Genomic DNA, 12,218 nt, shown 5'->3' with positions numbered 1-12,218 from the left:
ATTATTATTATTATTATTATTATTATTATTATTATTATTATTATTATTATGACTCGTCGTTTAATAAGAGCTTTCTCCTTAATTTCCCTTCTGCTGTAAATTACTGGAGAGGTTGCTGCCTTGCTCAGACGATTCAGGCAGTGGAGAGAAAACAGCAAGCCCAGTAGCGATCCATGCATTTGCGTTGTGGTCACCGTGGCTAGATGTGACTGCCAGAGTGAAGTCTCATGAACTTTGATTTATAGAAGATAAAACGATGGCGCGCCATGGGCGTGGTGGTGATGATGATAATAGTGATAACATGGACGGAAACTGTTTGAGTTATTGATTGCAATTATGAGAGGCTGTGGCTGGCTGAGTGGGAGAGAGACGGAAACACTGATGTGCTTTACTTGTGTGGTCTCATTTCTGTTTGCCACAGAGATGATAATACATACCCTCTACCACCAGCAGCAGCAAGTGTCTTTATCAGACAGTGAAGACAGTCACTGTAAAGCACTGAGTTCGTGATGCAGGTATTTATGCTGAGCTATCTCCATTGTGGAGAAACCGAGTCTATAACTATCACTTTCAATTGCTTTTTGCAGTTTGACCTAACATGAGCTGCTGAAAAGATCTGCAACTTACTTTCAGTTTTTTTTTATTTCTGTTAAAATAAATGTACCCACATATATACCAAGAAAAACAATAATTTTCATTACTTTAAAAATGGGCTTGTGAATAATATTAACAGGAAAAGATCAACTCTGTGCTTTAATAGCAATCCAAAAGCATCCTTTGCTCTGCTATGTGTCATGTGTTTGTCAGAAGTCCTCTTATTTGAAAGAAGAAGAAGAAGACATTTTTGCTGCTCTCCTAGTGTAGTTGGTCCCACGTTTGTCCAAAAAGCAAAATATCGTTGGTTCGATTCTGAAAAGAGACACAAATCCCACCGGTGTGTGTCAGGAAGGGCATGTGTTGTAAAAAATAAAATAAAATAAAATCTGCCATACTGTCCAGTATGTGGTGATACTGTGTCTGATCCTGAATGAATATAGTGCAGAAAAGGGGGAAACCACTATTTACCCTGAGACTGAATTGAGATCAGGAGAAATAGACTAGACAAAGAGAAGAAGTCACCCTCGTCTTGTTTTGTAGCAGACACATACAGCTTTAATAAACGCTATTTCTCTTCATCTCCATTAGTTTTGTTATCTTCTCTGAACTTTTGCTGGATTGCAGTCCAGGTCATCCAGTGTTGTGATCATTTAGCCATGCTGATAGCCAGCAACAGTAATCTTTTTTTAATCTGAAATGAAAATTTCAACTTTAAGTGAAGACATTAGCTCAGGCAGACTGATAACCAAAGCACAAAATTAAAACCACAACAAAACTGAAATCCTGTCAAATCCAAATCAATGTGCTTTGTAAAACCCGATCCTTGGATCCAGTCAATGAATCCTTTAACTATCCTCACCTGAGATCTAACGCTGGGACGTTTTAAGACTGCTTGAACAAAGGAAAGTATAGATTCCTCCAGTCTTCACAAACAAACTAAATCCTGTGAGGCTCCACAGCCCCTCCAGCCCTGAGCTGCAGTTGTTGCCAGAGAGATAAACATAAAATCCCGTCAGTCTTCCAGTTTATGATGCATTATTACACATAAAAATATATGAAATGCTGAACAGCAAATAAGTGCCAAGTCACAATATGACTGGATTCTATTGCACTGTGCTATGGTTTTTTCACTTACATCTTCAGCACTGCACCAAATCCTCCTCACAGCTGAAGCACCTTGTTGACAAGCCTGAGTTGTACGGGGCTGAGGGCGAAGTGAATGCTCAGAGCTCAGAGCGCCACCTCTTCTCGCCCTAAACCGCCTTCGGAGCGAGTTGTCCGCTGGTCTGCTGTTTAACCCGAAAGACTGAGAGCACTTGCTGCATGTCAGACTAGCTGTCTCGCTGGTTTCCTGCATGTACTCAATCAATGATTTAAAAAACATCTTCAGGTCCAGTGGAAGAGAAGGAGGAGAGCAGAGAGAGGAGAGACGAGATTGGCTCTGTTTTCTTTGTGTTTAGTGCTGATAATGCATGTACAGTTTCGTGCTTGCGTCTCTGAGAGCACAAGAATGTGTTAAACTGTGTACATGAGTATTAAAGCTTTTACTTTTTTTTTTTTCCAGGAGATGTGAAAGCGTGTGTGTGCTTTTATCCATGCGCGAGAGTATTTATGAACGATACGGAAATGGACGTTTATATTTCTAGCTGACTGCATTTTCCAGGGCTTTCTTTAATGGCTTTGTGTTCCGGTGCTGAGCTGCTCCTTCCTACATATTTCATGACATTTCCTGTGCTCCTCATGCTACACTTCTGCTTCTCAACAACAGCGCGTCTCCTCTTACCGCTGCTAGGAGACCTCCATCTCTTACTTTATTTGCTCTTTTTTTTTCCTCTTTGCATTTCTTATTTTGTCAGCTTTTCCCAATTGTCCTGCATATGTAGGTCAGAATAAAATGACAAACATATAATGAAAATAGGAAAATTGAAATAACTGTGTGTTTGAATAGTTCCTAAAATGTACTTCTGAGCACAAACCACGACTGAATAGAGTGTAATGTCAGTCTGGGATGCCCTTGATTCCTTTAACTTTTCTCTAAGGCATCAGTTCAGTTGACTCTGGATTAAAGACACTGGTGCATTAGCTGCTCCCTTTGGGGACACAGTATTTGGCACTGCATAGATAATCCTGAAGACTTTAAAGTCTCGAAACACCCCACCCAGTATAATTACTTGTAAGGCAATATCCAGCGCAGTGCAGAAAACAAAGGGATGTTCAAGTGACTTGAACAATTCAAGTAACTTTGCAGTCGTTTTGCACTTTGCTAGGTACACCTATCCTATACCTTGTTGATGTCAGAGGAGAATGATGAGGCAGCTTTGAGCCGACAGGAAGGCAAAAGTAACTCAAATAACCATTTGTATGCAGAAGACCATTTCTGAACGCACAACATCTCAAACCTTGAAGCAGGTGGGCTAAAGCTGCAGAAGACCACACTGGGTGCCGCTCCTGTCAGAATAAGAAAATTGAGGCTCACCAAAATTGGACAATAGAAGATTAGAAAAAGGTTGCATGATTGGATGAGTCTCAGATTATGCAGTGACATTTGGATGGTAGAGTCAGAATTTACCATAAACAGCATCCTGCTTTGTATCAAAGGTTCAGGTTGTTGTTGATGTATTGGTGTGGGGGATATTATCATCAATTAAGCATAATTTAAATGGTACTACCTACCTGAGTGTTACTGCTACTTCATGATCACATTGTAGCCACTTTCTCTGATTCTCATCATGGATGTGCAGCTGAAAAACAACTGCTGCTGCTGTTTGTTGCTGCCTGCTGCTAATTAAGACAGGTCTGAAGGCAAAAGGAGGTCCAACACACTAAAAGCAAAGTGCGACTAATAGAGTGACCGGTGAGTGTAGGTAGTAAACATGAATGATATAAAACAGGCTTAATATAAAGGACGTGATAAGGGATGATACGTTTATTTTCTTTACAGTGAAAGTTATGAATAAATGGTCTTAAATTTAACCTCTTGCACTCTGGAGGTCTCCTTACATGTGGTGCATTTACTGTCTGCTTTAAATGTAACAAATATACGATTTCTGCTGATCACGTTTGGTGGAGTTGCACTTGAGAATCTCCAAAAAGAGGCTCGATAACTAAGATAAATAAGAGGCGATACTGACTGATTTTTATAAGGCTGTTGTTTGAAGTTTTAATCAAGTAGAAGAAGAAAGTGTCAATATTTGCTAGAAGTTTTCAATCTCATTCTTCCCCAGTGATACAGATAACACTCGCATTGTATTTCTGTTGTTGGAAAGCTTGTAGGAGCCAATTAGGACTCAGTTCTATAAATAAGAACCAATTTTTATCCAGTCAAGAGAATGAAGCACTACCAAACACTGAGGCATTTTGAAGCTGGAGTTGCTCATGATTGTGTATGGTGCTGTTTATTACTGAAGTATATTGGAGGTTAATTGGCAGTATAAAGAGAAAGCAAACTGACTGCTTAAGAAAGCTGGTGTCAGACTATAATTCGTCAGACACGGCTGATCAGTGTGTCATCCAGGTGCACCATCTCGTTTGTGGCTTCCTTAGTCTCTACAGAGCCCGAGGATGTTCACTTTGGCCTTGCAGTTGTGAAGCTGTTGCTGGTTACTGACTGATTTGGGAGATGGTTTTTCAGGTCGACAATAAAAATAGTCTGACCGATTAATTTATTTGAAAAAATGCGCCAACAGAATAAAGCGTTTGTTTTTCCGTCACATCTTTGTGTCCGTTAATGAAAATATCAGACTTTAACTCCAAGAGCTTGTGCTGAGCTTAAATTGATTAAATCAGATTTATGTAGGGAAAATGTGTTTGTTGCTGCTGTTATGCTGACCTTTACCTGACTATAGATCACCCTGATGCTTTTTTGTCATTGTTATTAATTGATAAAAATATGGGGTTAGGTATGAATTCATCATTTATATTTTGGCTGCTCTCTTTAGGGGTCACCACAGCAGATCATCTGCCTCCTGTTATCCCTTGCATACTCTTCTGTTAGAGCCTTTCCTCTCTAACTTTGTCTCAAAACACTCCATCTGAGCTGTCCTTCTGGTGTACTCATTTCTAATCTTGTCACTCGTGGTCACTCTCAGTAAAAATCTGAGCATCTTTTGCTCTGCCTCCTCTTTTTTTTTTTTGTTAGTGCTATTGTCTCCACATCATACATCACAGCAGATCTCACAACCATCTTGCGATCCTTCCCTTTCACTTGTGCTACTATCCTTCTGTCACAAATCACCCCTGTCACTTTCTACTCACTCCACCTTGCCTGCACTCTCTTCTTCACCTCTCTCTGTCCATTGCTTTGAATTGTTCTTTTATTTTAAATGTATATTTATTTGTTGCCCTGGTTTCTAAATGCTGAATGCCAGAAACTGTTTGAGAAATCATCAGTTAAATGTAAACATTAGTGGATATGGTAAGGTGACTTTTATTTTTGTTTTTGCATTTCACAAACAGCAAAGAGCAAATGATTAAAAATTAAACTGGGTTTCAACTGTGTTGACATAATCAGGGCTGGACAAAACCTGAAAGTATACCAACCTAGTAAAACAATAGGTTAATTTAAAGCTCTAGTCATTTACAAACATGTGAAAAAGAAAGTTTTCACTGGACTCTGTCCAGTGGGGGAAAAAGTTCACAATTTTTATTTCCATTGGAATTAAAAAGGCTCGTAGCAGCCAGGTATACTCATGCAAGTGTAAACATCTCTATGGAGCACAATTTTTGACAGTTTGCTGGTCTGGATCATTCAGTTTGGTGTTAAGACCATGCCATGATCTCCCCAGAAATTTCACCCCAACGTCTGACCTTACAATGCTCAGAGAAATAATTAAAAAAACCCCAAGAGCTACATTTTAGAGTTCATAGGCCTCAGCATGATAAATGTCAAAGTTCATGATGCACAATTAAAAATGGACTGAAAAGGCGTGACTTTTTTAAGAGCCACAGAGCCACATTTGGAGAACATCAAACACAACAAATCAAGTACCGTATAAACATCTCATACCAAGCGCAACGGGACAACATTTTAGGCTTATTTTGTGCCACAGGACCGGGCACCTTGCAGGCTCTGAGTCGACCATGACTTTCTATGTATACCAAGTCCATTTGTTGGGCAGCTGGAGCTTGGCAGAAACTGGGTCATACAACAGGGCAATGATCCCGAGCACAGCAGCAAATCTACAACAGAAAGTCTGAAAAAGAAATGAATCAAAATGTTGCAATGGCCCGGTCAAAGTGCAGACATCAAGCTGATTGAGTGGTGGGATGTTAAGAAAGCTGTGCATAAATGAAAGCCCACAAAGCTCAATGAACTGCAGCAAAGTTGTAATGAAAAGTGGTCCAAAAATCCTCCACAACAACGCGAGAGACTGATAAAGACACTGAGACACACCGTTGCTGCCAAAGGTGTTTCTGCAGGCTGTTGAATCAGGGGAAACACTTCGTTTTTTGTGTATGACTGTTATATGATTACGAGGAACACAGGACACATAACATCACTGTCATTTTTTCAATTTTCTTCACTGTAGTGCACAAATTTGTTAAAAAGGCTCATTTACAGCCTAAAACAAATCGTGTACTGTGTGGCATTCAAAGAAACCTGAAATCTAACTGTTGGGAGAACCTGCAACAGCAAATATGAAGTTGGAAAGACAAATTAAAGGGGACAAAAGCTTTTTAAAACCATGTTTAGAATAGAATAGAATAGAATTTAACTTTATTGTCATTGTCATGTCACAAGTACAAGGCTACGAAATGCATTATGCATCCATCCAGAAAGTGTTTTAGCAATAATATAGATATATAGATATATTACAGAAATGGGTCTGTTATAAGTATGAGGGTACAAAATATGGGTCTATTATGGGTATGTTACAATGTACGTGGTATGAAGGTATGTTATGAATGTGCTATAACTATAAGTATGTACAGGCTATGAACAGGATATAAATATGAAAACTGTACAGAAATATGAAATATCAAACGATACAGTTTTGCCTCGTAGTCTTTAAACCTTTCAACTTTTTGTTTGTTTTTTCATCAGATTTGATCCAATTTTAATGACCAGATTGATAATAAGTTCCCAGATAAGTGGCCATTTAGGAGACATTTTAAGATTGCTGCTGAGTGAGGAGACTAGCTTCTGAAACTTTTTATAATACATATAAATGTGACTCAGCAATATTAAGAGGTATATACGACGAGCACTTCTGTTCTAGTTATAGTAATATGGAGTGGGATGCAGTTGTGTGTGTATCAGGAAGGAGGACTGGATTTCTCTCTCTTAGCCTATGGTCTATGACTGGGAAAATATTGTCATACAGGACAGTGACAGCCTCCAGAAGAGTGTAATCATGTTTAGGAGAACAGATTGACAGCAGTGTATAAGGCAGGCAGAGAGCGAGTGGGGATATGTGGCATGTGCCTGCAGCCTACATCCTGGAGGTTGGAGGTGAATGAGTCCAACCTGCTGCTCTCATGTTCAGTGGCAATGTTAAAGTCCAACCAGCCGAAAGGGGGACGTCAAGATCAATACACGGTGGCGTCCTCTGATTTCCTTTCACTCATTTTCCTCCCATCCTCTCTTCTGTCCTTCTCCTCTTTCTCTCTATCATCTCCCCCGGCATCTTAACTTTCCGCTCCTCCAACTCCCGCTCCCTCTTTCACCCCACTTATCCTCTGCTCCATTTTCAGCTTTGCATTTACCGCTCCGACCACCTTTTCTCACTTTCTATTTTTGCCTGTCTCTCATCAATATCTTCTTTCTGTCTCCTCGCCCCCCCATCTCCTCCACTCTCTTCTTTCTCTCCGTCCCTCTCCTCTGTGACAGATCATGTATAATTAAGGGAGATCACTGTGCTTCATGAGGCCAACATCAGTCAGCTGTCAGCGCTACACCATGCGGGTGTGTGCAAACGTGGATGTGTGTGTGCATTTGGAGGGACCATGAAAGATTTAAAAGTTGCCACCGAGCCAAAGTTCTGCAATTATGGACATTAATTTGCTACAGATAAGAGAAAGACTGATATGGCAGTGCAAAAGCATGATTACAGGGAACTTTTTGAAGTTTGTAATAAATGCGTTGTTTCTATTATAGTATAGGTCATCAATACGTCCCCAACACAGTCTATTTAAAGGAGCATATCAGCTATGGCATTGTTTTTCACTGTGTTTCCATTCCAGCTGGTCAAGGAGAGGTGTCTGTAGACATCTGTCTGTATGTGTTCAAATAAAGCTGAGGCAGTGCTCTTGTTTTGGCTAATAGGCATTCTTTGGAGAAGCTTATAAATAGCATCAGTTTTCTATTCTTATCCTTCCTGCCGGTGCCTCTTTGATGCTTTCCCGAAGATGAGTGAAGAGAAATAATCTTTTTTTTTTCTTTTTGCAGCTGAAAGACAGCAGTAAGAGATGAGACAGCAGGAGATAGAGAGGGAGGGACGCATCAAAAGAACGGGGTGGATGGGAAACAAAAGTGAGATGATAAACAAGAAAAAATATAGGATGACATGGTTGGGTGGAAACACGAGCCGTGAAAATGGCATCGAAAAATCAACAGGGTGTTGGAAGGAACGGGAAAGGAAATGAGGTGGCGTGGCTGTGGGGAAAAAAAAAGATTAAGAAGATTAAAACATGAAACAGACTTGAAATGAGACTGGCAGAGCGAGCGGATTTTGGAAAAGGAAGACGGGGCAGAGAAAAGAGCGAAGGGTAAACCGGAACACGCGGCGGTATATAAACAGAAAAGAATTCACAAAAGGTGGAAAAATTGGGATTTTAAAATGGAAAAAGAGACAAAAAATAAGTAGGAGTGGAAAAAGTAGGTCACACAAAGCAGGCTGATGTTCAGTGTCGTGGTCTCGTCGGCTGTCACCACACTGGGAGTGAAAACCACTGAAAACACACTTAAACATTTTAATGCAACAGTTGTTTTTATTACCACACATGAACTCCAGACAATGTTGGTCATTAGACTTTCTCACAGCAGGAGATGGTCCCCTTCAGACGTGCTCTCACTACTGGAAATACTCTGTGGTTTCAATGGTGGTTAATGAATAATGTGTGCTGGAGGCAAGACACATGACATGACTTGCACTCCTCTCACGTGAGCTCAATCGCCCGTGAGTTTGTACAAAAGAGATGGCAGGTTAATGACCATTCACGGTCAGACGTTTGCACTCCTACATACAGATCCAGTGGTGGATGTGTAGAGGAGTTAGAATTTTGACACAGAGACAAAATTTCCAATATCTAATCCGAGACATCATTTTGTGGTTCTTCTTATATAGTGGTGTGAAAAAGATACAGTGCTGTGACCGTTTTGATGATGCTCTGCAGTCCCAAAGCCTTTAAATGGCTGTGTAACTGTTTCCAGACTGATAGATGTGCATGACTTTGTTTCTCATCTGTTTTGAGTTTTTGAGTAGTAGACTGTGGCATAATGTGTTGCTATTTGAGATCTTTTAGCCTACTTCTCTTTCGCAGATGGTTTCTACTGGCTGTAGTTAATAGATGACCGTAGCTCAACAGGCAGAGCAGGTCATCCACTAATTTGAAGTGGTTGCTCCAGTCTGCATCCCAAAGTATCCTTGGGCAAGATACCGAATTCCAAGTTGTTCTCTGATGCATATGTTGGTGTATGAATGTGTGTTAAAGTTAGACAGAAAGCTCTTAGGTGTAGAAAACAAAGTACTGGTGTGAATGTGTGAATGAAGCATGATGTTTAAAGCACTTTGAGTGCTCCAGTAGAGCAAAGAAAAAAACAACAACCCCTAAATGCTACATAATAACCTGTCCATGTAACTCTTATTTCAGTCATCAGGCCTGGGTGTGGCTCATGAAATTGAGCTCCGGTTTCCAAAAAATTTGATTAATCACGGTTAATTTGGGATTTAATGATAGGGAGTAATTACTTTGTAACACAGAGAGTTATCTTTCTTTTTCTTCATCTTTTTAAAAACGTATCTATGTATATGAGATATGCAATACAAAAAGCATGCATAAGGAAAAGGACAGTGTTCTTATCTTCCGCTGCGATCCCATCTGGTTTATTGAAGCTCTGTCTTAATAGATTCCCCCCTCACTTTTAAAAACATCTGGCAGATGTGGTTAAAGATGCTGACCATACTCTCAAACTGAGAGTTAGGATTTAGATTGATGGGTTGCTCCTGTCTCCGTTTCTGTTGTCAATATTGTCCTTTTAAAGCAAGTTCACAGAAAGAACTTTCAAGCAGCTACATTCAATTTATTCGATTGCATGAAGATAATCATGTTATTATTAATGCTTCTTTCAGTGAGGCTGTGTACATAAACCCAACAACCGACATTTGTGCTTGTGTTTTCATGGTTTGTTGGTAACAGAATGAGCCCAGATGCACTTCCCTTTGCTTTCTGGCACATTTCTCTGAATATGCAAAGGCTGACAGAAGCAGACGACAGACTTCTGCATTTCCGAAACATCTTAAAAAGCATCATTTCAACTGTTTCTGAATTTAGAAAAGGACTATAAATAGAAAAAAGAAAAACAGAGACATAGAGAACAAAACAGTCTGTGTGGTTTTTGTGACGGCATCAATGGCCTCATCGTGTGAATGTGCAAACATGGTGTATCAGCTCTGTTCCCTGGAGGAAATGCGCACCCTTACGTATTGTACCATAAACAGAGGAGGATATGTATGATGGACTAATTTGTGCTTCAAACATGCAAATGAGCAAACAGTCAGTTTACAATAACTCACAGGTTTTCACACGCGGCTCCTCTTTTCTGTTCTCGTGGATTTCTCGATCGTTTGGCACAAATGTAAACATTCTGCGGTGCAGAGATAAGACAGCTGCTTCGGTGCTTCCTTTGTATTCATACCAGCAGTGTTGCATCTGCAGTCATGCCATTATTGTCACACCTCTTTTCTCCCGCAATCTGATGACAATCCATTACACAAGGAGCTGCTCTTGCTCCATATAGTGATCTTTTTCTTATTCTTATCACAAAGCGTAACAGACCGCGCCCCCAGCCGTGAGCTCGAGGTGTGCATCTAACATGTTTAAGATCACGTAGGGTAATTTGTGCATGCTTTTGAGCTCATGTACAATGTGTTCATGGGAATCTCTGGAGCACGGCACTGTAGGTGATCATAGGGTAATTATGTTTCCTTCCTGTCACACTGAGGCAAGGTCACAGTCATCATGAGAGCTGCTCCAAATTGCACAAGTGTAAATATATTTAAAAATAATGATTTTGAGAGGAGGCACATTAACATTATATCGCAGGAAAACGGCATCTGTGTTCAGGCCCGTCCAATAACGTCGCTGCACCACCTCAGCTGAATTCTGCTTATACACTTTGTCTACAAGATGTGCTAATTCATGCAGTTTTGTAATGAAAAACTTAAACACCCTTGTCACTGCAGTGTGAGCTCAGTTTAATTATTTAGTTCACAGTAGTTTAATGCTTCTTTTGCAATCATAGTAACCAGCATGAACCAGGGGAAGCGCTCCTCATGTGTCTTTGAAAAGTGTTCTACAGAGGTTTGGCACTCAGTGAAAAACATAATATTGTAATCATCACATCAAAACTATATAGATTTTTGCAAGTCCCTCATTTTTTAGTTTTCCATGTATACTTGTGACCCTGTGTGGATTACAAAAACAATCCAAAATAGATCAAAACCTGTGAGCCCAAAATTACTGTGACATCCATGATGAGTATCTGTAAACGTCTGACTATGAGTGCACAATGAGCTTAAAAGAAAAAAGTCTTTTGTCCTGCCTGGTCTGTAGCTCCAGGCAAGAGTCCATCACTGTTGTGGGTCACTGGTTGAAGAGGTGAAATCAGCACCCTCTCTAATGCAGCGTTTGAGATCAATACTGAAGCTGTGTGAGTTTCATTCTGACACACGGCATGCTGCCTTTTCTCTTTACACTGCATCTTTCTGTGCCGCCTTTCAGTAAAAAAAGCAAAACAAAGACAGCATAGGTCTCCTAATCAGAGATTTATGGGTAAATGGTGTGATGATAGGAGGCTAGAGAGATAATGATGCCGAGGTCAGACCAAAGATTTCTCTACTTATAAAGTGGATGTTGCATAATCCAGCTCCCAGACAGGAAGTGTTTGATCCTCTGCTGCTTTCTTCCAATTATAGAAACTGCATTTCCCCAGTGGATAACTTATGCATTTTCACGCTGTCTATGGAGCTTACTTCAAAAATCTGTTTTAGACTCTGCCGACTATCTCCGTCTATCTTCTGGCAGTCTACAATCAAAATGGTCAAAGTAGCCATGAAGAATAAAAAATTGAATAGATCTCTGCAAATCAAATTAGTCATTTGGTGGAAAGGTAATGATGTATGGAGTACCATGAAATAGTCTTTGAGTGTTAACATTGTGTATTCAATTAAAAAAAGCAATAAATCAATGCTGAACATGCCATATATTCAGTTCAGTCACACAGTGGGGAAGGGACGAAAAAGGCAAAGTGTCGTGTTGCAAAATAATGAGGAGAGTTTAAACTCTGTTTTTATCTCCTAGTTGCGTGTGTTCCTTTCCCCACATCCCATGTCCCACACATTGATTTGTCTCTGCAGTATCCTCGTCAAGCCTCTGGATTGATCCATTCATTAGCTGGGGGG

General features: G+C 40.2%; 1 protein-coding gene across 5 annotated transcripts in view; it reads left to right on the top strand.

Annotated features, from left to right (window-relative positions):
- The window catches only part of frmd3 (FERM domain containing 3), a 59,029-nt gene that overhangs the window by 782 nt on the left and 46,029 nt on the right, over positions 1-12,218 (top strand). The gene's annotated exons all lie outside the window — the stretch shown is intronic.

Source organism: Haplochromis burtoni, unplaced genomic scaffold, assembly GCF_018398535.1.
Source record: "Haplochromis burtoni strain Fernald_Lab_line unplaced genomic scaffold, NCSU_Asbu1 Contig_18, whole genome shotgun sequence".
In the NCBI taxonomy this organism is placed as follows: domain Eukaryota; kingdom Metazoa; phylum Chordata; class Actinopteri; order Cichliformes; family Cichlidae; genus Haplochromis; species Haplochromis burtoni.
This window is presented reverse-complemented; position numbering and strand designations above follow the sequence as displayed.